The sequence below is a fragment of the Salvelinus sp. IW2-2015 genome, linkage group LG33 (genome assembly GCF_002910315.2).
Source record: "Salvelinus sp. IW2-2015 linkage group LG33, ASM291031v2, whole genome shotgun sequence".
Taxonomy (NCBI): Eukaryota; Metazoa; Chordata; class Actinopteri; order Salmoniformes; family Salmonidae; genus Salvelinus; species Salvelinus sp. IW2-2015.
The window spans coordinates 9692021-9717697 of record NC_036872.1 but is presented as its reverse complement, the minus strand read 5'-3'; the positions used below and the strand labels follow the sequence as shown (position 1 = coordinate 9717697).

Genomic DNA, 25677 nt, shown 5'->3' with positions numbered 1-25677 from the left:
TGTGTGTGTGTGTTGTGTGTGTGTGTGTGTGTTGTGTGTGTGGTGTGTTGTGTGTGTGTGTGTGTGTGTGTGTGTGTGTGTGTGGTGTGGTGTGTGGTGTGTGTGGGTATCGGTGTGCGTGTGCGTGTGCGTGTGCGTGCGTGCGTGCGTGGTGTGTGTGTGTGTGTGTGTGTGTGGAGGGCGATGATTTGTGACAGGTGTTGTGGCCGCTGGTGCTTATGGGAGGCAGAGGGGAGGAGGTGAACAAGGGAAACATGATTATTTAATTACTGTCTAATATGAAGTAGCCCTCTTCTCCCCCTCCCCTCTCTATCTCTACATTGTCTTTCCCTTCTCTTTCTCTCACTCCCTTTTAGTCAGCCCCTTCCCCCTAACCCCCACTCCTAGTCTCATCCTTTCTTTATTAATGAGCAATCCGGGCCTCTCTCAAATCCGCAGGGCTTACTGTACCTCCCCCAGACAGAGCCAGAGAGGAGGGGGGGATCTCACAATCAGCTCGTACCCGCGATGAGGATGTTCTAACCCCCCATCCTATCCCTCTTTCACCCTCTAGTGGGAAGGTTATTTAGCGGGTGTTTTACAGTAGTCAAAGAGTAGTATAGCAAGTCAAAAATATTTACAGGTTTTCAGACAAGGCACGGTGTGTGTGGTGTTGTGTGTGTGTGTGTGTGTGTGGTGGTGGGTGTGTGTGTGGGTGTTGGGTTGTGTGTGTGTGTGTGGTGTGTGTGTGTGTTGTGTGTGTGGTGTGTGTGTGTGTGTGTGTGTGTGTGTGTGTGGTGTGTGTGTGTGGTGTGTGTGTTGTTGTGGTTAGTGGAGTGCATCCTCTTATGAGTGGGTAGGAAAGGATTACATACATAGCAGTATCAGACAAAGTTTGGACACACCTACTGATCATGTGTTTATTTTTTATTTTTACTATTTTCCTACATTGTAGAAATAATAGTGAAGAGCATCAAAACTATGAAATAACACATATGGCGATCACTGTTAGACCAAAAAAGTGTTACAAATACAAATATATATTTTAGATTTTAGATTACTTCAAAGTAGCCACCTGGCTTGTGTTGATGGTCGCCATGCTGGTTAAGATTCTATTCTAATATTCCATGTTATTCTAAATAAAAACACAGACAGTTGTCACCAGCAAAGCACCCCCACACATCCACACCTCTCCTCCATACTTCACGTGGAACCACGTGCGGAGATCATCGTCTTCATGTTACTCTGCGTCTCACAAAGACACACGGGTTGGAACCAAAATACTAACATTTTGACTCATCAGACCAAAGGACAGATTTCCTACCAGTCTAATGTCAATTGCTGTGTTTTCTTGGCCCAAGCAAGTCTATTCTTCTTGTTGGTGTCCTTTAGTAGTGGTTTTTCTTTGAAGCAATTGAAGGTCATTCACACAGTCTCCTCTGAACAGTTGATGTTGAGATGATGTGCTTTTTGTTTGAATCTGTGAAACATTTATTTGGGATGCATCGAGTGCAGTTAACATCTATGAACTTATCCTTGCAGCAGAGGTACTCTGGGTCTTCTTTCCTGGTGGCGGTCCTCATGAGAGCCAGTTTATCATAGCGCTTGATGTTTTTTGAAACTGCAATCGAAGAAACTTTCAAAGTTATGGACATTTTCCACATTGACTGACCTTCATGTTTTTCTCTTTGGCTTATCTTGTGCTGTTCTTGCCATAATATTGACTGGATTTTATCAAATAGGCGGCTGATCTTCTGTGTACATGTAGCCCTGTCCAAGTTGCTCACGGAACGGATCAGCTGGATTATGGCAGGCAGAAGAGCTAAATAAGTAAAGAGTGATACATATCAATGATGACGTTTAACAGAAGGGCAGGTCATCCTGTTAATGGAAATGCATTGCAGGTGACTACCTCATGAAGCTGGTTGAGAGAATGCCAAGAGTGTGCAAAGCTGTCATCAAGGCAAAGGGTGACTACTTTGAAGAATCTCAAATATAAAACATATTTGGATTTATTTTTGGGTTACTATATGATTCCATGTGTGTTTATTTCATAGTTTTGATGTCTTCACTATTATTCTACAATGTAGAAAATAGTAAAAATAACAAAAAACCCTTGAATGAGTAGGTGTGTCCAAACCTTTCACTGGTACTGTACATTACGCACATGTATTGTCTCTGAGCAGGTGGATATCAAAATGTTGCATAAAAGGTGAAAAGAAATACACTGCATACACTGAATTCTATGCTCCCATGTGATTTATTTGACAATGTTTCAACCACTTATGGGTGGGTCCCACCTTTACGTTTTCAAAGCCTCTCTCTCACTTGGAGACAGGTCATTGTCAGTTCTGTATGCAATGAGGTAGGGGAGACCGGTGTAACAAGTAAATAATATATACATTCTGGCTACTCTGTTTTTGGTCAATATGACATGCCTAAAAGATTCAATTGAAATATATTCCTGTCAGTTTTGTGTATTTTTATCCAAATATCAGTTTCAAATGAGAATTTGTTTCATTTTTATCATGAAGACAGTGTAATATTTTGACTTCCACCACTTTCGGTGGAATTGTAAATGACTGGTATGTCTTAGAAAAGTAATTACATTGTGTAATAGTAGCTGAGATATGTATGTTGTTTGTATAATATAATAAACTCAAATTATATTTTCATAAATCAGCAAAAGACTGAAAGTGTTACTTTGTGCCCAGTTCTCCCCTAACCCACATTAAGTTGGTTATGTCATCTAATTATGGTTGATTGCAGGTAGAGATTGTGACGTGGCTACCAGCTTTACTGTGCCTTCTCAACTTTTACTGTGCCGTTTTAGAATGAACGGCAATGGGTCAAAGTAATATGCTTGGAAAGTGGATTGCGTCACAATCGGTAAAATGCAAACACAACTGGAGACACCTCATAATTTGATATAAGAGCTTTACAGGAGCTAGCAAAGGAGTATAGGAGTGGTTGCTAATTAAGCAGTTGCAAACCAGTTGAGTTAGCTAGCTAACCATCTTGACTAACTGTGGGACAAAACTATTAACTTATTTACAGTTAGCTGGCAACCACGCATCTTATTGCTAGCAAAGCTAGCTAATTTGCTAGCTATTTAACTTTTTTTCCACCAAATAAATTAAACTATGATTATCTGTCACTTCCTCTAATTCCGTGGTCACCAACATGTAGATCACGATCAACTGGACGATCTTCAAGGCATTCCTAGTTGATCGCCAAACATTTATGTAGAAAAGCCATCAAAAAAGACTCCTCCTCCGATTTGTTTTAAATTCGTATTGTGCTGATGGCGGTAGGTGCACTGGATTCAGCTGCCGTGCATGCCAGGTAGGTGAGGTGTTCCCGTTTTAAACCATTTAATTTGTCTGAAGGTACAAACTCCACCTACCCGGTGGACCCAGAGAGCTAAATCAAGTGTGCTTATAGACGGGTTGGTTGTTTAGCAACAACACATGTGCAACTACGGGGCAAAACAGACAGGCTTGGCTTAAATTGTTGACAACATGTAAACTATAGTATATGTAGTCCCAAATGTTTATTGAAAACATACTGTAAATACATTTGCACAATGAATACTTGTTGTTTCTCAAATACATCATTAAAATTGTTGGTTAGCTAACTAGAAAATGTTGTGCCATATTAGCATTAACATGAAATTAGTCAAAACACCTCAAAAGAAGACATGGTATCAAGATCAAGATAAAACTAGCTGAAATGAGCCACCTATTGTGCGACTTCCCATATGGCAGCTTCTTGTCATTGTTGCTAGCTATCTGACTGTTCACATAACTTTTAAAAGGGAAAGGGATACCTAGTCAGTTGTACAACTGAATGCATTCAACTGAAATGTGTCTTCCGCATTTAACCCAACCCCTCTGAATCAGAGAGGTGTGGAGGGCTGCCTTAATGGACATCCACGTCTTCGGCGCCTGGGGAACAGTGGGTTAACTGCCTTGCTCAAGGGCGGAACGACAGATTTTTACCTTGTCAGCTCAGGGATTCGATCCGGCAACCTTTCGGTTACTGGCCAAATGCTCCTACCCGCCAGGGTACCTGCCGCCCCAAAACTATGAACAGAGAGAGACTGTTGAAGAATGCAACAAAGAGCTGCTGTTTTTATGAGTGAGTTCATGTTTAATGCATTTTTATTCAGCACTGTTAACACTGTTTTCATTCAACACTTTTACAAACCATAAAACGTGCTTCTCCCTACTTCCACTCTCGCTACAACCAACCAGCAATGCAGCTGCAATGAATGACTAGCCATATGTAGCCTGTCAATAGGCCTGCATTTGTATTATTACCGGCTCGTCGTGTCTATTTTAATATCAAGGAATATTTCACTTTCTCTGGCCGTAGGAACAACAACATGATTTTGTGCATGAGGCTGAAATAATGCAGTGCGACTGGAGCTTTGCCATCAGGTTGAAGACGGTGTCCCATCTCTCTGGTCAGACTCACCATTGGAAGGGAGAGAGAACGGACCCCCTGCTGCTCTCTCCTTGCTTCGCTGAGACTGATCATCAGAAAAATCAAGTAATACAAAAAAGCGAATTATTTCAATTAAATTGTTACGCTCAGCTGTGCCTCTCAAGTAATACAACAACTGATATCATAGCTGTTATCATAGCTCATGGTTTGAAATATAATATGTTCTGCGAAGAACAATATTGGCAGGCCAAGTATAGCCAATATGATTTGATAATGTATTAGGCCTACTGCACAAACCTCAACCCTACAGAACTGTTTTTATCAGGGTCGTGTTGCACAGGCTAAGATTGTTTAAGTCATGTTGAAAAAATTGAGCGGTAGATTTAGGCTTGGATTTTGACTCCGAAAAGGTTGGTGACCACTACTATTCATATACACTGTGATATACCATCTATAGTATATCATGCTATTAACACATTCATCCTATTCTATTAGAATTGTATCTGATAGAATCCAACTGAGACAAAGAGTCTTTAGCTCTCCAATGCAGCACACAGTCACTGGTATTCAATGTCGCTTGCAAATGGGTGAATCTGTACAGAGGAGAGATACATTAATTAACAGAGAAAGAGAGACAAAGTCTCATGAATAATGAAAATTAGCAATACAACCTGAAAAGGATGATGTAAGTAGCAGAGCACGAATGTAAGAGACACACCTCATGTGCACACGCACCACATCTACACACATCCAGCAGATAGTATACCTGGAAGTATTCAGTTGTCATTCTTATTATAAAGTCTCAGTCAGTGCTTAGAGGACCTCGGTCACTCTGTAGTATTTTCACTTTCCTGTTCTTCACTGTCACTTCTCACACAAGCACCTTTTCTCCCGCTTCTCTTCTCACCTCTCCCCCACCCACGCACCTCACATCTTTCCTCTCCACACCTGTCCTCTCCCTACTCCAAGCTTCCCTCATCTCCTCTCCTCTCACATCTCCTCCCCTTTCCCCTCCTCTTCCCTGTCCTAAATAATTCATTGGGGATGCACACATGAGTGGCCATTGCAGGGATTCAGTTGGGGAATCTGGGGAACAAATGAACCATGATGGCAGGAATTAAAGCTTCCCCTTGGCCCATCCAGAGAGCCTGAGGAAACCTCCGCCAGTGTCCTTTCCCTGGCGGTAAATGTTAGCAGTCCTGGTTCGGGAGGCTTAAATGCTAAATATGCCCTGAGTGTAAGATATGGGTGACTAGAGACCAGTGGTGACATTTGATCTGTTCGCACTGTATGCGCTCACATTAGGGGTATACAGACATTGTGGCGATTTAACAAAAACAACTAATCTTCAGTCATTTGTTTTGTCTTTAAAAATCGTACTGGTGTCTCATATTGAAAGAAACACAGTATTTTTCTAAAATGGGCGGGGGGGGATTTCAAGAAATTCACTCAAACATGGACTGGAAATCAATTCTAAGACAGGTTGTTAAGTGAGTGGTTTCGTTTCAAGATGTTGTTTGTATGGAAGCTCAGTTTGTGTATGTGAACATATTAGTGGCGAGATTAACCTGTTATGGCTGAAGGGGCAGTATTGAGTAACCTGGAAAGAGGTGGCCATTTCAAACGGCCTCGTACTCAATTCTTGCTCGTACAATATGCATATTATTATTACTATTGGATAGAAAACACTCTCTAGTTTCTAAAACCGTTTGAATTATTTCACTAAGTGAAATAGAACTCTTTCTGCAGCCCATTTCCTATCCGGAAGTGAGATTTCCAAAAGCGAGGTCTTTGTTCAAGAGCTTGTCTATAAAAGGGCATGTCACTTGGGACTATAGAAACACGTCATACACCTTCCCCTGGGTGTCAAGCGGAAGTGAGAGCAGAAATTAGTTGATTATCTTGTTCTGAGATTGAATACATCCTCTTGGAATGAGAGGTCCGCCATAAAAAAAAAATTCGAAGGTGCGAAGTTGGACCTGGAATCGCCATCTGGAAAGCCGTCGTTATGGGTGAATATGATCTCCGGCTTAGATTTTATTTGATACATGTCACAATATCATCCTAAAGTATGTTTTTTCAATATAGTTTTATTATATTATTGAAATTTATTCGGGACTTTAGGCGTGATGCGTTGTATGAATTTGTTCAAGAAGGAGAGGTTAGCGCCGCATGGCCAGTGTGCTTGCTAATTCAAGAGGGAAAGAGTTCGTTCTGGATCCAAATAAAGACGGTTCTGGACAAAGGACCCCATGTACAACATTCTGATGGAAGATCAACAAAGGTAGGACCCAATTTGGGATGCTATTTCATATATCTGTCGAACTGTGCTATCGCTACCGATTACTTGGAATCAATGCTGTTGTGTGTTAGCTATTGCAGTAAGCTAATATAACGCTATATTGTGTTTTCGCTGTAAAACACTTAAAAAATCGGAAATATTGGCTGTATTCACAAGATCTTTGTCTTTCATTTGCTATACACCATATATTTTTCTGAAATGTTTTATGATGAGTAATTAGGTAGTTGACGTTGGTGTCTGTATTTACTCTGGCTACTCCCGTGCTATTTCTGACTGTAGCTATGATGGTAGCAGTAATGTAAAACTGATTTATAGCTCAAATATGCACATTTTTCGAACAAAACAAGATTTATTGTGTAACATGTTATAGGACTGTCATCTGAGGAAGTTGTTTCTAGGTTAGTTTGGTTGGTTCTAGGTTAGTTAGGTTGGCTTTGTGCATGCTACCTGCATGCTACCTGTGCTGTGAAAAATGTCTGTCCTCTTTTKTATTTGGTGGTGAGCTAACATAAATATACGTGGTGTTTTCGCTGTAAAACATTTTAAAAATCGGACATGTTGGCTGGATTCACAAGATGTTTATCTTTCAAATGCTGTATTGGACTTGTTAATGTGTGAAAGTTAAATATTTTAAAAATATATATTTTGAATTTCGCGCCCTGCACTTGAGCTGGATGTTGTCATAGGTGTACCGACCTCGGGCTTGCAGCCCTAAGTTAAACGTGCCAACCGGAAGTGGCAAACAGATTGGTAGCTTGATAGTGGTGGAAGGCTTAACATCCAGGACTTGTATTCCCTGAGTGGCAGCCGTTCGAATCCAGGTATTTATGTGTTTGTTTTCTGGCATGTTTTTGTTTTCTTAATGTGACCCTAACCCTTACCTTAACCACTCGCTAGCATGCGTAAACTTAACATTGCCTTAATACGTCCAAATACACGTCTATGTGAAAATACACACGCTAACTTAATATGTGAAAATAGATACACATGTATGTGCAAATGTACAATTAACAAATTGTGTCAGACAGCATTGTTTACTCGTGTGGGGCTCTACTTCCGGTTGCCGTTAAGGCGGCGCTAGCGTCAAACACACGTTTTTTTTCATTTCCATTTCATGTAAAAACTGTCACATTAGCATTTTCCAGCCCTAACGCCAGGTTCAGCAATTTACCTGTCTTATATCAGCTCGCTTGCGCTCAGATGGGCGGGGTGGAAATATTTGAGATGTGTCCTTAAAAATAGGATCGACAGTGCTAATTTCAGGCAGCGCATATAGGGATATTTAAGACCAACCAAAAGCTGGTTTTAGCAGTAACACAGTTGGTTAAGGCATGAATTTTTACAGCGGAAACGCAACCTATCCAGACACGACGCACAGTGCCCATATGCACATGGAACAAGAGTAGCCTAATGTGCTTTTGGTGCCTGCATACTTCGTATTTACAGTAGAAACATAAAAAAACGAATGTTTTTTCCCATTTCGTTTAATTTGTTAAAAAACCAAGCATAGCCTCCCCTCTCAATTAAGGCTTTTCTTTTGTCTGCCCAATGCAATCGAGAAGTAGTTAAGACTGTCAATCTTAATCACCAAAGCTTTATTCAAATATGAAGTTTGAGAGGAGTAAAAAGTGACCTGACATTTCCTTTTTATCTCTGCATTGTAGGCAGGCCCACATTATTTTAGCCATGCAGATCCAGTATTAGACGTGTGTAAAACCCCTTCATGATGTAGAACCCAAGCCCACCGTTAAGCCTACTGTAATGAAGGATGGTTCAACAGCAATGTGTCGTTTTTATCCTGGCGGTTTTATGATATCATTACATGTTACATGGATTTGTTGTTGGATCGCTTGTTTTTCGTTGAATTTTATTACAATCAAACTTATTAGAATGATTCACCTTCCTGGTTTTATAGTGACAACATCCGTGGCACACTTGCAATGCAAGATGTGTGAATGCGAGATGGTTATGATTATGTTGAAAAAAAAACAGGTCTATTTGGGAGTGGTGTAACGGTAAGTGGACATTCTCCCTTTCCATTTATATTCGATCTTTGCCCAGCTACTGTGAAAAGTGTGGATGAGCATAAAACCCTCCATAGTCTGCGTTGTTTTAATATTAAATGACCACAGGGAGAAATGATGGTGCCTGTAAGTGTGACATAGCCTATTTAAAACAAGTTGTAGTTTCATTTTGTTTAGAATTTGATTATAATTATTTGTTTTCTTTTTAGGCCTTATCAATAATTAATTTAATCTTGCTTATTGACAATGTTTGGCCATAATGCAATTTACAGTAGGCCTAGTCCCTATATAGTGTGAATGCTATTAAAGCCATGCAATTATTAGAACAATGTGGACTGTAAATGGGTTCAAGTTAATGTATTTAGCAAAGATAGGTCTACATTTTGTTATTTTGTTTCTGTAAGCCATTCAACAAACTATAACGGACTAACATTGGAATGGAGTTGATTCCAAAGGCAATGCATAAGAGTCTGTGAATACACTACTTGAGGCAACCACATATTTCGCCCTGGAGTACGTTCTGATTGACCAGAGGGGCTAAGCTTTGACACACCCACAATTTGTTTGTTCATCAAAACCCAGCACTTTCGCACCAACACCAGGAAGTACGCCGATAATTGTGATGGTGACAATAGTGAAAATATTTATGACACACCCCGGAACCTATAGCGCTACAACTGGCGATTCTATTTACCATTGCGTTTGCTTTGTTAAAATGGAGCATGTGATCTGTTTTGGGAATCTGAGTATTATGAATTGAATTAATTATATGAACACGCAGATACACACACATCGACACAGCCATTACCCCATCCCGTGCCCCACCCCCCCCCACACACACACACACTGGCACCCAGATACCGAGGTGTGAGTTTATTTCACAATGTGTTTCCGTCTCTACGTATCTGTCTTTCACGTGTCCGTCAAAGAGCAGACAAGCGGGCATATGTCACTGTTTAGTCACCATGGCGATGACAAGTTGACTGATGACTCAAAGTGACACATGGAAGCAAAACAGAACTGGGCCTGCTAGCTGGGCTGCTCTCACTGAGGGCAACAGCATCACATTGGAAGACACAACAGAAACAACGCTGCAGGACACACACAAACACACACAGTCTCACACAGTCTCACACACTATAACACCCACACGCACAATCAGCATAGACACCGCAAAATACAAAAACTACTCCTAACAGACACAGCACAAACAACCCACTGGGCACAGACGTCAGTTCAACGTCTAGTTCTGATTTACATTTGGTTTAGTTGTCAACTAACGTGATTTCAATGTGAAATCAACAAAATATTTCACCCTGTTATTGAATTTAGGTTCAAAGTTGTGTGGAAAAAAATGCGAAATGAACTTTCGTTGATGACTTTTTGCATATCCAATCAGTTTTCCACGTTTATTCATCATCACATTTAATTATTTGGTTGAAATGATGTGGAAACAACGTTGATTCAATCAGTTTTTGCCCGGTGGGAAAGCTTGGGGAGTCGTAAGACACGGGCACAAACAATGCTGAAGGACATACATTACATGACCTATAATTTCTAGAATGTCATTGTATGCTGTAGCGTTAAAATTCCCCTTCACTGGAACTAAGGGGCCCAAACCACAAAAAACAGCCCCAGACCATTATTCCTCCTCCACCAAACTTTACAGTTGGCACTATGTAAAGGGGGCAGGTAGCGTTCTTGGCAATGGGGCAGGTAGCGTTCTCCTGACACCTGCCAAACTCAGATTTGTCCATCGGACTGCCAGATTGTGAAGCGGGATTCATCACTCCAGAGAACGCGTTTCCTCTGCTCCAGAGTCCAATGGCGGTGTGCTTACACCACTCCAGCAGACACTTGGCATTGCGCATAGTGATCTTAGGCTTGTGTGTGCTCAGCCATTGAAATCCATTTCATGAAGCTCCCGACAAACAGTTCTTGTGCTACCTTTGCTTCCAGAGAAAGTTTGGAACTCGGTAGTGAGTGTTGCAACCGACGACAGACGATCTACTGCCAATGTTTGTCTATGGAGATTGCACAGCGGTGTGCTCTATTTTATGCACCTGTCAGCAACGGGTATGGTTGAAATAGCCAAATCCACTCATTTGAAGTGGTGTCCACATTCTTTTGTATATAAAGTGTACTACATCCTCAACAACAACAAAAAAACATCCCAACTAGAAACACTGCTGTTCACCACAGATTGCTGTGGGTGAGGTTAATAACCAACACACACACACACACACACACACACACACACACACACACACACACACACACACACACACAACACACACACACACACACACACACACACACACACACACACACACACACACACACACACACACACACACACACACACACACACACACACACACACACACACACACACACACACACACACACACACACACACACACACACACACACACACACACACACACACACACACACACAGATCCTGCAGAAATTGGATTGTGTTAGAAGATAACCACAGTTTACTTCCCTATTTAGCGTAAGCTAATTAGCATTGTCATTAAGGTTCTTGATTAAAAGTTCCTCTGTACTTATGTCCACTTGTAAATAAGAGCTCTATACCTCAGACAACTACCTTAGCTTATTCATACACCCTTACACTGTACATGCAAACACACACACACACACACACACTGATCCTGCAGAAATTGGATTGTGTGTTAGAAGATAAACCACAGTTTACTTCCCTATTTAGCGTAAGCTAATTAGCATTGTCATTAAAGGTTCTTGTAAAAGTTCCTCTGTACTTTATGTCCACTTGTAAATAAGAGCTCTATACCTCAGACAACTACCTTAGCTTATTCATACACCCTTACACTGTACATGCAAACACACACACACACACACACACTGATCCTGCAGAAATTGGATTGTGTGTTAGAAGATAACCACAGTTTACTTCCCTATTTAGCGTAAGCTAATTAGCATTGTCATTAAAGGTTCTTGATTAAAAGTTCCTCTGTACTTTATGTCCACTTGTAAATAAGAGCTCTATACCTCAGACAACTACCTTAGCTTATCATACACCCTTACACTGTACATGCAAACACACACACACACACACACACTGATCCTGCAGAAATGGATTGTGTGTTAGAAGATAACCACAGTTTACTCCCTATTTAGCGTAAGCTAATTAGCATTGTCATTAAAGGTTCTTGATTAAAAGTTCCTCTGTACTTTATGTCCACTTGTAAATAAGAGCTCTATACCTCAGACAACTACCTTAGCTTATTCATACACCCTTACACTGTACATGCAAAACACACACACACACACACACACTGATCCTGCAGAAATTGGATTGTGTGTTAGAAGATAACCACAGTTTACTTCCCTATTTAGCGTAAGCTAATTAGCATTGTCATTAAAGGTTTCTTGATTAAAATTCCTCTGTACTTTATGTCCACTTGTAAATAAGAGCTCTATACCTCAGACAACTACCTTAGCTTATTCATACACCCTTACACTGTACATGCAAACATTCACACACATATTCACATAGATGCACGCATATACAAGACACAGCAAAATATTGTATTTCAGAAACATTTCTACTTTAGTAAACGTCTGTAGCTATACTTGTAACTTCCTGTACCACTTCATTGAATATGCTGTTGTCTTGTCTGTGACTTCTTTTCTCTGACTACTTCAGTATCTCTTGGTGCCTGAACCTATTTGAGCTCCCTTTTCATTTGAAAAGGTGTTTGAAATGGATGCTCAGATGACTGAAAATCTCATTATGGGGAATTAGGACAACAGAGGGGTATTTTGATTACTCTGCAACATTGTATTATCCGCCAAATGTATCAATCGTGACCGACAGATGTAGTAGCCTATTAAATATCATTATAGAATATGCATCAAATGCATCCTCCGATTGCAACGTCTGCCTATGCATATTATCTCAAGACAATATTATATTTTTTATATCCTCAAACACGAAGTTAGGCATAACTCATTTCAAAATAGGCCATGGCATCATCACTGTCCAACGTGAATGATCATACTTCATCTTTTACCAGTGAAATGTCCAAACTGCATCTGCATCCCAATCATTTGATGTCAATCACTTTCAGGGGAATATGCATTTAGATCTTCTTGAATGACTGTTTCGTGAGCAAATGATGCAGATGGTGTTAATAAACTATACACAGTGCCTTCAGAAAGTACACCCTTTGACTTTTTCCGCATTTTGTTGTTACAGCCTGAATTTAAAATTGATCAAATTTACAATGCTTGTCACTGGCCTACACACAAAAAAATAGAAATGTGCAAATATTGTACATCCAGGTGTGCAAAACTCTTAGAGACTTACCCAGAAAGACTCACAGCTGTAATCGCTGCCAAAGGTGATTCTAACATGTATTGACTCAGAGGACTGAATACTTATCTAATCAAGATATATTGGTGTTCTATTTTTCATACTGTTTTTGAAAATATTAGAATTTTTCTTACACTTTTACATTACAGAGTAATTTGTGTAGATCGTTGACAAAAAAATGACAGTTAAATCCATTTGAATCCAACTGTAACACAACAAAACATGGGAAAAGTCAGGCGGTGGGAATACTTACTTCAAGCGGTGGGAATACGTACTTCAAGCGGTGAGAATACGTACTTCAAGCGGTGGGAATACGTACTTCAAGCGGTGGGAATACTTACTTCAAGCGGTGGGAATACTTACTTCAAGCGGTGGGATACTTACTTCAAGGCGGTGGGAATACGTACTTCAAGCGGTGGGAATACGTACTTCAAGCGGTGGGAATACGTACTTCAAGCGGTGGGAATACGTACTTCAAGCGGTGGGAATACTTACTTCAAGCGGTGGGAATACGTACTTCAAGCGATGGGAATACGTACTTCAAGCGGTGGGAATACGTACTTCAAGCGGTGGGAATACTTACTTCAAGCGGTGGGAAGGCCTTACTGTATATTTTGTTCAATCAAAGCACATTCTGCCTAGTGGTGCTGCAGAGTTTTGGCCGAATTAGCATTTTCTTTCACTATTCAGCTAACCTTCCAAAAATCTCAAAAGTAAAAAGGTGGTGTTTTTGGTGTAACAGTAACGTTATACTATGCTATTATATTTGGTTATGTTATGTAGAATACTAATGAATCATTTGGTGATCTTCCAAGACATTGATTGATTCAGCGTTGATGTAACTTTACTAAATGAACACCACTGTGAGCAGCTCCGGCAGCACTACACCCCTGTGGTCCGCTACACTGAACGAGCAATTGGAAATATTTGGCCAAGGAAACATTTCTGGTTGGTCTCAGAGAATGTAAAATAGTTAGGAAGGGAATGCTTTTAAACGGGATTGAGTAGCAGCAAATATTGTATGTTGAATGAGAAACGAATGACCATGGACAGCCTCACAAGTTTGATGAAATTCATTGTACTTGATTTGGAAAGGCACACACATGTATATATAAGGTCCCACATTTGGCAATGAATGTCAATGCAAAAATCAAGCCTTGAGGTCGAAAGAATTATCCGCAGAGCTCCGAGACAGGATTGTATTGAGGCACAGATCTGGTGAAGGGGACCAAAAAATTTCTGCAGCATTGAAGGTCCCCAGGAACACAGTAGCCTCCATCATTCTTAAATTGAAGAAGTTTGGAACCACCAAGACCCTTCCTAAAGCTGGCCACCTGGCCAAACTGAGCAATCATCGGAGAAGGGCTTTGGTCAGGGAGGTGACCAAGTTCCCGATGGTCACTTTGATAGAGCTCCAGAGTTCCTCTGTGGAGAACCTTCCAGAAGGACAACCAACTCTGCAGCACTCCACCAATCAGGCCTTTATGGTAGAGTGGCCAGATGGAAGCCACTCCTCAGTAAAAGGAACATGACAGCCCACTTGGACTTTGCCAAAAGGCACCTAAAGACTCTCAGACCATGAAAAACAAGATTCTCTGGTCTGATGAAACCAAGATTGAACTCTTTAGCCTGAATGGCAAGCATCACATCTGGAGGAAACCTGACATCCATGGTTTCCATGGTGAAGCATGGTGGTGGCAGCATCATGTTGTGTAGTGGCAGTCTATGTATATTTGTAGACAACAGTTGGTGCACGAAATCTAAGGAAGTCTCGAGGTTTTGCTCGCCTGAGGAAGAGTATCTCAAGATAAGCTGTAGACCACACGATTTACAAAGAGAGTTTTCCTCTGTATTTTTTGTAGCTGTCTACATACCACCACAAACCGATGCTGTCAATAAGACCGCACTCAATGAGCTTTATATGGCCATAAGCAAACAGGAAAACGCACATCCAGAGGCGGCGCTCCTAGTGGCCGGGGACTTTATGCAGGGAAGCTCAAATCTGTTTTACCTAATTTCTACCAGCATGTTAAATGTGTAACCAGAGAGAAAAAAACTTTAAACCACCTTTATTCCACACACAGAGATGCGAACAAAGCTCTCCCTCGCACTCCATTTGGCAAATCTGGCCATAATTCTATCCTCCTGATCCCTGCTTACAAACAAAAACTAAAGCAGGAAGCACCAGTGAATCGGTCAATAAGAAAGTGGTCAGATGAAGCAGATGCTAAGCTTTGCTAGCACAGACTGGAATATGTTCCGGGATTCTTCCGATGGCGTTGCGGAGTACATCACATCAGTCACTCTCTTCATCAATAAGTGCATCGATGACGTCGTCCCCACAGTGGCCGTACATACATACCACAACCAGAAGCCATGGACTCTAACCCGGAAGCTTATAAGAAATCCCGCTATGCCCTCCGACAAACCATCAAACAGGCAAAGTGTCAATACAAGACTAAGATTGAATCGTACTACACCGTCTCTGACGCTCGTCGGATGTGGCAGGGATTGCAAACTATTACAGACTACAAAGGGAAGCACAGCCGCGAGCTGCTCAGTGACACGAGCCTACCAGACAAGCTAAATTACTTCTATGCTCACTTCGAGGCAAGTAACACTGAAGCATGCATGAGAGCATCAGTTGTTCTGGATGACTGTGTGATCATGCTCTCCGTAGCCGATGTGAGTAAGACCTTTAGACAGGTCAACATTCACAAGGCCGCAGGGCCAGATGGTGCTCTGAGTATGCGCTGACCAACTGGCAAGTATATTAACTGACATTTTCAACCTGTTCCTGACTGAGTCTGTAATACCAACATTTTTCAAGCAGACCACCATAGTCCCTGTGCCCAGGAACACTAAGGTAACCTGCCTAAATGACTACCGACCCGTAGCACTCACGTCTGTAGCAATGAAGTGCTTTGAAAGGCTGGTCATGGCTCACATCAACACCATTATCCAGGAAAACCCTAGACCCACTCCAATTTGCATACCACCCCAACAGATCCACAGATGATGCAATCACTTTTGCACTCAACACTGCCCTTTCCCACCTGGACAAAAGGAACACCTATGTGAGAATGCTATTCATTGACTACAGCTCAGCGTTCAACACCACAGTGCCCTCAATGCCTGGGACTAAACATCTCCCCCTGCAACTGGATCCTGACGGGCCGCCCCCAGGTGGTAAGACTAGGTAACAACACATCCACCACGCTGATCCTCAACACAGGGGCCCCTCAGGGGTGCGTGCTCAGTCCACTCCTGTACTCCCTGTTCACTCATGACTGTATGGCCAGGCATGACTCCAACACCATCATCAAGTTTGCCGATGACACAACAGTGGTAGGTCTGATCACCAACAACGATGAGACGGCCTATAGGGAGGAGGTCAGAGACCTGGTTGTGTGGTACCAGGACAACAACCTCTCCCTCAACATGATCAAAACAAAGGAGATGATTGTGGACTACAGGAAAAGGAGGACCGAGCACGCCCCCATTCTCATCGACTGTGCTGTTTTGGAGCAGGTTGAGAGCTTCAAGTTCCTTGGTGTCCACATCACCAAGAAACTATCATGGTCCAAACACACCAAGACAGTCGTGAAGAAGGCACTACAAAGCTTATTCCCCCTCAGGAGACTGAAAAGATTTGGCATGAGTCCTCAGATCCTCCAAAGGTTCTACAGCTACACCATCGAGAGCATCCTGACTGGTTGCATCACTGCCTTTTATGGCAACTGCTTGGCCTCCGACCGCAAGACACTACAGAAGGTAGGGCGTACGGCCCAGTACATCACTGGGGCCAAGCTTCCCGCCATCCAGGGCCTCTATACCAGGCGGTGTCAGAGGAAGGCCCTAAAAGTTGTCAAAGACCCCAGCCACCCTAGTCATAGATTATTCACTCTGCTATGGTACGGCAAGCGGTACCGGAGCACCAAGTCTAGGTCCAAAAGGTTTCTTAAAAGCTTCTACCCCCAAGCCATAAGCCTCCTGAACAGCTAATCAAAGGGCTACCCAGACCCCTCCTTTACGTTGCTGCTACTCTCTGTTTATTATCTATGCATGGTCACTATAACTCTACATACATGTACATATTACCTCAACTACCTCGACTAACCGGTGCCTCCACAAATTGACTCTGTACTGGTTTACCCCTTGTAAATAGCCTCGCTATTGTTATTTTACTGCTGCTGTTTAATTAATCTTTAATTAATCTTATTTTCATTCTATTTTTAACTTAACACATTTTTCTTAAAGCATTATTGGTTAAGGGCTTGTAAGTAAGCATTTCACTGCAAGGTCTACACCTGTTATATTTGGCGCATGTGACCAACAAATTTTATTTGATTTTCAGGGCCTGGGAGACTAGTCAGGATCAAGGGAAAGATGAACGGAGTAAAGTACAGAGAGATCCTTGATGAAAACCTGCTCCAGAGTGCTCAGGACCTCAGACTGGGGTCATGGTTCACCTTCCAACAGGACAACGACCCTAAGCACACAGCCAAGACAACGCAGGAGTGGCTTCGGTACAAGTCTCTGAATGTCCTTGAGTAGTCCAGCCAGAGCGAACTTGAACCTGATCAAGCATCTCTGGAGAGACCTGAAAATGGCATTATCTTGGGGCCAGTCCAGGTAGGTCCTGGTCTTGTCCAGCCTGGTCAAGCGGTGGTGGGCAGACAGCTGGTGAGGGGGGATGTCCTCCGTGAAGACCAGGATGAGGTTGTCCCTGTGCTCAACCAGCAGATTGAAGGTGGACAGTCACAGCTCCAGAGAGCACCAGTTACTGCGCAAGGTAGTGACGACTCACCACACACAGGGTGTGGCGGCTGCCATAGAAGCTGTGATATTGTCCACAATGTCCTTTTCCAGCTGGAAGTACCTGCTATGCAGACAGAAATGCAGGAAGGGAGGCCCCCTCTGCTCCAGGCCCGGCAGCAGCTGCTCCACCAGCCAGCGCTCATCTCTACCACTGTATGACACAAAGGCATCATAGTGGTGGCGCCCTCTGAGGTTGGGCTTCTGCACCGTCTCCCCCAGCCATCCACGGACGCTATGGCAGCATGCCAGCAAGTAGTCCGCAGCCAGCTGATGGAGCAGACCCAGGAAGGTGAAGATGAACAGGACAAAGCCCACATCCAGGGAACTGTGGGCTCATAATTGCAGGTGAGATCAGCCTTATTGGGGTGCCAGATGATGACCTAGATATGCCTCTGACCCCTGGCCTAGGTGTCCATCCAGGTGTCTTCACATCTGCAATGCAGACAAGGTCTGTAAAATCAACAGGCAAATCAGGCTGGTCAGGGGCTCGGGGAAGTCCTCCAACACACTGAACTCCTCTTCGATTTTGATTGACAGCTGCCTGAGGGAGTGCAGGTCTCTGCTCAGCTCCTCCTCTAGAGTGAGGATCTGACAGGATATTAGGTTCAGGCTCTCTAGCCCGGTCAGGTTGCGGAACATGATACCCAGCCTTAGATGCAGGATGAGGTCCACCCATTTCAGCTTAAGATACCTCAGCTGCACAAGTGTATTCAGGTCAGTCTGCTAGAGCATAGACTGTAAGTCAAAATACTCCAGGAAGGGGAACTACTTTGCAGCGAAGTGAGATCCACACAGGAGGTGCTCCGCTATGGCTGTGAGGCAGACGACGGACTTGAAGAATGGCCTCCAGCAGTACTGGAATGACACATTTTGGGCACAGAGCTGAAGGGCCAAGCCTGGTTCTGGGGTACTGTTCCTGCTGATGATGATGTTTACACAATCAAAAAAATTGGTAATGTTCATGTACATTCATCCCAAAGGGAAGACACCAAATATGAGCATCAGAAGTCACACACCTCCCACTGGCTGGCTGGATTGTGAATGTCCCTTAAATCTATGTTCTTCAGTGAAGTGAGGTGAATAAGTGCAGAAGCTTCGATGTGTACGAGTGAATTTAGTTCCAGTGATAAGATCTCTATGTCGTGCAGGCCAAAGAAAGTGTTCTTTGTAAACTGAGAGATCTTGTTACAACTTAAATCTAGGAACCTGAATTTACCAAGTCCCTTAAATATAAAGTCAGAAATATTAGTAATGTCATTGGATCCTAGACCCAGATGTTCCAGATTTTCAAGCAACAGAACTGCTCTGAGGAGGTATTTGTGATGTGAAGTCTACTCAAGGAAAGTCTCTTCAGCCATATGATTGGACCCGTATGAGTGTCACAAAGCTCACTGAGCTCAGAGATAACTTCCGTACAATGTGACTGACAAATGGGTGAGATTCTTAAAGAAATGTATCATGCTCAAATTGTCTATAACGTTATCACTATTACAGATGCTGAGGCTGAGCACCTCACTCCCCTGACAATTTCTCATAGCAGACTGAGTAGTTCCCAGTTTTATGGCTACTTATATCAACTTGTATGATTGATAGTTTGAATACAGTCTCGCAAATTTATTAAAAATAAAAAAGATATATTTTTGAACCCAAAATGACGCAGTCTGCTGATACCAGTCTGCAGAAGTTGTGTCTGTAGCTCATCATTGTCAGGCAAAGAAAGAGATGATGTGCTTTCAAAGCATTTGAATTCTCCTTTTTCTAAACAGTGTACTTTAGGGAAGTAAAGAAATCTTGAAGACGATAGAAAAATGGAAGCTCAAGAACAGCTCTGTTTGTGTCAGAACAAAATGACTGTCCAATCTGAATTAAAGTCCAGGATCGTCAATGACTTTGACATGTTGACTATGCTACATAGCAACTCAGAGCGCTCCTGTGTACAGATGTTGACTGTGATGTTTCTTCAGAAGAGGGATCCCTCCCAATGCATCCAGTGCCGTCACAGAAAGCCTGTAGTTCTCAATGGGCAATTCCTCAAGATGAATCAGGTCACTGAATGTGGTAGATAGAAGTGGGGAATTGTAACACTGTGACACACAGAAAAGATAGTCTCTTTACATGGGACAGCCCTTTGAAGATTCCAGGCAAAATCGTGGGCAGAGAGCCTCATATGCGAATGGTCTCGAGGGTGGAAAATCAAGAGAGCGCTCCAGACTGCATCACAGATCCATTCCTGATCTCGAGACAGAGAGCCTGGTAGTTTGATGAAACAATGGAAAGTCTGAGTTTGAGATCGCGTACATCCCAGCAAACGGCAGTTATGTTGCTGTGAGGGCAGGAACTGCTGTGAATGGACAACCGGTAGTGGATTGTCTTGTCATAGAGTACGCATGTATTACTAAAACCAATCCCAGGAGCCGATGATCCAAACTACCAATAGTCCAAATTGAACAGAGACCAGCCTCCTTTTTCTTGTGAAGTAGACACAGGTCTGCTGGAATGATGTGTTGGTCGTTATGTAGTTTGTTATTGTCTCATCCAGTGTAGGTGATTAACAAATTGATGATTGATAATCAGAATGCTCCTCTATCCAATTGGAAGAGGCGTTGGTGGGATTGCATGTCCAATGAAATGAAGACCTGAGTTCTTCCACTGCTGTGTCTGCTAACTGAGTTGTAGCTATGTTCATCTCCTCTTGATCTTGTTACTATATATGGCTTTTGCGTATCTGCAATCTCTTCTTGGTCTATTTTTTTATTAACTCTTAGATACTTTGAGAAAAGCTGTAGGTTAAAGATGAGATTATTCTTAACATATCTTTCTCACTTTCTCGTAGCTTCTACATAATAGGTAGTGGTTAGTCTTTTTTCTTAATTAAAAGGCAATTCCACCACTTTCAACCCCATTTTCATTATCTCCAGCATAATACCGGTGTCTACATATGTTAAAATGGTGCATTTCTACTTTTTGTAGAAAATAATATTTTGTTAAAAAGTTCAACACGACTCAGATTTTAAACAGCATAGACCAGCATAGGCTGGTGACTATCCTTCGTTGTGTTTTCGCTGGTGACCAGCCTTCATTGTGACCAGCCTCCATTGGATTAGTTTAGAAAAATGTATGCTGTCTACAGTCGGAAGTTTACATACACTTAGGTTGGAGTCATTAAAACTCGTTTTTCAACCACTCCACAAATTTCTTGTTAACAAACTATAGTTTTGGCAAGTCGGTTAGGTCATCTACTTTGTGCATGACACAAGTAATTTTTACAAAAATTGTTTACAGACAGATTATTTCACTTACAATTCACTGTATCACAATTCCAGTGGGTCAGAAGTTTACATACACTAAGTTGACTGTGCCTTTAAACAGCTTGGAAAATTCCAGAAAATGATGTCATGGCTTTAGAAGCTTCTGATAGGCTAATTGACATATTTCGAGTCAATTGGAGGTGTACCTGTGGATGTATTTCAAGGTCTACCTTCAAACTCAGTGCCTCTTTGCTTGACATCATGGGAAAATCAAAAGAAATCAGCCAAGACCTCAGAAAACAAATTGTAGACCTCCACAAGTCTGGTTCATCCTTGGGAACCATTTCCAAATGCCTGAAGTTACCACGTTCGTCTGTACAAACAATAGTACGCAAGTATAAACACTGTGGGACCATGCAGCCGTCATACTGCTCAGGAAGGAGACGGGTTCTGTCTCCTAGAGATGAACGTACTTTGGTGCGAAAAGTGCAAATCAATCCCAGAACAACAGCAAAGGACCTTGTGAAGATGCTGGAGGAAACAGGTACAAAAGTATCTATATCCACAGTAAAACGAGTCCTATATCGACATAACCTGAAAGGCCGCTCAGCAAGGAAGAAGCCACTGCTCCAAAACCGCCATAAAAAAGCCAGGCTACGGTTTGCAGCTGCATATGGGGACAAAGATCGTACTTTTTGGAGAAATGTCCTATGGTCTGATGAAACAAAAATAGAACTGTGTGGCCATAATGACCATCGTTATGTTTGGAGGAAAAAGGGGGACGCTTGCAAGCCGAAGAACATTATCCCAACCGAGAAGCACGAGGTTGGCAGCATCATGTTGTGGGGGTGCTTTGCTGCAGGAGGGACTGGTGCACTTCACAAAATAGATGGCATCATGAGGGGGGGGGAATCATGTGGATATTTTGAAGCAACATCTCAAGACATCAGTCAGGAAGTTAAAGCTTGGTCGCAAATGGGTCTTCCAAATAGACAATGACCCCAAGCATACTTCCAAAGTTGTGGCAAAATGGCTTAAGGACAACAAAGTCAAGGTATTGGAGTGGCCATCACAAAGCCCTGACCTCAATCCTATAGAACATTTGTGGGCAGAACTGAAAAAGCATGTGCGAGCACGAAGGCCTACAAACCTGACTCAGTTACACCAGCTCTGTCAGGAGGAATGGGCCAAAATTCACCCAACTTATTGTGGGAAGCTTGTGGAAGGCTACCCGAAACGTTTGACCCAAGTTAAACAATTTAAAGGCAATGCTACCAAATACTAATTGAGTGTATGTAAACTTCTGACCCACTGGGAATGTTATGAAAAAAATAAAAGCTGAAATAAATCATTCTCTCAACTATTATTCTGATATTATTATGTATATATATATATATATATATATATATATATATATATATATATATATATATATATTATATTATTCTAATATTAATATCTTGAATGCAATGTTCAATAATTAGTGCATTTTGAAATGTAGGTGGGGTCAATGTACCGGTGGGGCTCGTAAGCATATTTTGGGGCATGATACAATATATGTGTATCTGTGCCAACAGTCAGTGGACGTGTTGTACCAGTTTAAGTGGTTGATGGTTATGTCATTCATCAAGGTTGAGCACCTCTTTTAACACAGTTAGTTCTGCAATCTTTGTAAGAGCATGTGACATTAATGAGCTGCGCTGTTACAGTTACTTAATGGAAGTTAGTTGCCTGGAAGTTGCTGTGAATTTTGCATTACCTAATTGGCAACCAGTAAGTTATTGTAAAATTCACAGTAACTTAAAAGCAGTAACTGTTAGTAACTAGTGATGGGGATTTCTGAAGCGTTCAGCTCTTTTACCAAATTAACCAAAATGGTTAATTACTCTGAGCTTCATCTGTTCACAATGCACATTAGGGATAAATGCTGGTCAGCAATAAATAGCAGCGTGTGATTATCAGAGACATTTATTTTTCTCCACTGCTTTCATCAAAACTCTGTGGTGCAGTGGTAAGTAGCATATCATCAGTTTGCATCATGCTTCCCTTTTTTGCCTTCAAGTTTACTATTTTTCAAAAACTCAATCTATGGCATTATTTAGGATGCTTAAGACAGAAGTGTATACTATACTAAATACAAAAAAACTATTTGAACAACAGTGCAGAAAGTGTGGTTTCACATAAAACAATTTTGAAAGTAGTGTGCCTTCAACGGGATTTGACCTCGTACTCTCATGTCCCTGAATGTTCCATAGTGCTCTACTCTACCTGATAATCTACTGGTCAAGTTAAAGTTTTTTGGTCCAAAATCCTAACTATATTTGTAAGTACGGTGTCCAGTAGAGATTGTTGTTTGAAAGCAGCTTGGAATTGAAGAAAGCACCAGAACCACAGCAAAAACAGTAGGATCTCGAATTTTGAAAAAGCTCATGATAAATCGAAGCTTCGGACATCATTGATGACGTACTTCTGCTCAAGTGATACACACATTGGCACACTGCTTTGAAGTTAGCTGCTTAGCAATTTCGACGCATGCCTCGGATCTCCGGTGTCAAACGTAACATCACTACTAGTAACTCACTCACGTCAAATCCAGTTAGGTCAAATACAGTTAGGTCAGTTAGGTTAAAACATAACTGGCAACCAGATGTCAGTAGGTTATTGTAAAATGCACAGTAACTTACTTGCAAATAACTGCCAGAAGCGTACTGTACAGTCACTGAACTATTCTAAATACAAAAAAAAGCTTATAACATTAGTTGACAACTATTAAACATTCTTTATGGCGAACACATTTGGAACCCAGCCTCACCTGGCCTCAACCTCTTGGTTGGCAGCAAGCTGACCTTCCTGCCACACAATCAAGTCAGCGAGCCACAGTAAGTTCCTATGAATACTCCAATAACAATTTTCTCGCAAGCTGACAGTGTTACTGAAAATTAAACATGAACTTCCCAGTGACCAACTGCCATTAAGTTACTTTAAAATGCACAGTCACCAGTGCAGCTCTTGATTGGCACAAGCTCTTACAAAGATTGTAGAACAGGGAGTTTGACAAATTAGGTGCTCAATGATAAAAACACTTTAACTGGTACAACACTTCCACTAACGGTTGGCACAAATACAACATATTTTAGACCATGCCCCCAAATATGCTAATGATCCCCCCAGCACAGCTACATTTCAAAGTGCAGTGAAAGTAAGGTAAACAACAAGTCATTTTTCAACATTAAGACCTTAATTCAACTGGAAAAACACAGTATTTTTTACTGCAACTCAGTAGCTGGTAACTTACTTACCAAATTACAATTACAAGCAATTTTAACAAAATAAGCATATCTGAAGTATCCTGTATAACTGTAAAACCTGTCATTGGTTCTACCTGGAACCAGAGGGTTCTAAATGGAACAAAATAATGTTCCATTACAGGGACTAATTAAAGGGTTCTACGTGTCACCCAGCCTTCACAGTGAAGGCTGGTCACCAGCAAAAACACATCGAAGGCTGGTTACCAGAGAAAACACAACAATGGCTGGTCGACTTCGAAAACCCTTCTAAGGCTGGTCAGTCAGCAGAACCAGTTAGACCATGCTGATCAGACCAGCTTGACCAGCATCCAACCACACTGACCAGCATAGACTAGCATGGACCAGCATAGACCAGCATGGACCAGCTTGAAATGTATGCTGGTCTATGCTGTTTTTTCCAGCAGGCTATGACATCATCAATTCTTGGTGACCCTCCCTCCCTCTGGCTAAAAACCTGCTGTAGGTGTTAAATCCTACCCTTTACTTTGAATTCTACCCTATGATGTCGCAGAGAATCATTTATTCAGATTTTTTCCCACAGATCAATAAAACACGCTGTTTTCACATATGAAGACACTGGTATGGTGCTGGAGATAATATGAGGCCGAAAAGTGGCGGAACTGCCCTGTAACATGCCTCCGGGTCATTTATTTGATCAAATCAACAACTGGTGCAACATAAACATAACATAAAATCCCAGTGATGTGTATAAATACAGAAAGGAGTACTTTGTTCCCTCCATGAGAGTGCTGTCTGCTTAGACTCTCTAGCCCCTATGAGCCTGAGGTGTCTGTAGAATCCTGGCGATGCCCCCATGTGCCCTGTGGCTGATTCTTCCCTGTATCCTGTGACCTTCGATCCCCCAGTGGTCTTTGGGATGACCTCACCTTGGCCGGGGTGTCGCCCTGTCTGCCACTGTGTCAGATATGTTTCTCTGGCCCATCCCTGTGGCTTACTGTCAGAGCACCTCCTACTCTACTCTCTGGTTGGATGAGGAAATATGTGCATGTGGACAGGTTTGGGTGTGTGTGTGTGTGTTTGGGTGTGTGTACAGTGTGTACAGTGTGTACAGTGTTGTGTGTACAATGTGTTGGGTGTGTTGTTACAGTTGTGTACAGTGTGTTGTGTACAGTGTGTGTGTACAGTGTGTTTGGGTATGTGTGTACAGTGTGTGTGTACAGTC

At 42.1% G+C, this 25677-nt stretch overlaps 2 pseudogenes; both read right to left on the bottom strand.

Moving 5' to 3' along the window:
- Positions 1–19398, bottom strand: part of LOC111958107 (toll-like receptor 13) — a 53855-nt pseudogene extending 34457 nt beyond the window's left edge.
- A 377-nt stretch (positions 19399–19775) lies between these two features.
- Positions 19776–25310, bottom strand: LOC112067914 (toll-like receptor 11; annotated as a pseudogene).
- Positions 25311–25677: the final 367 nt, after the last annotated feature.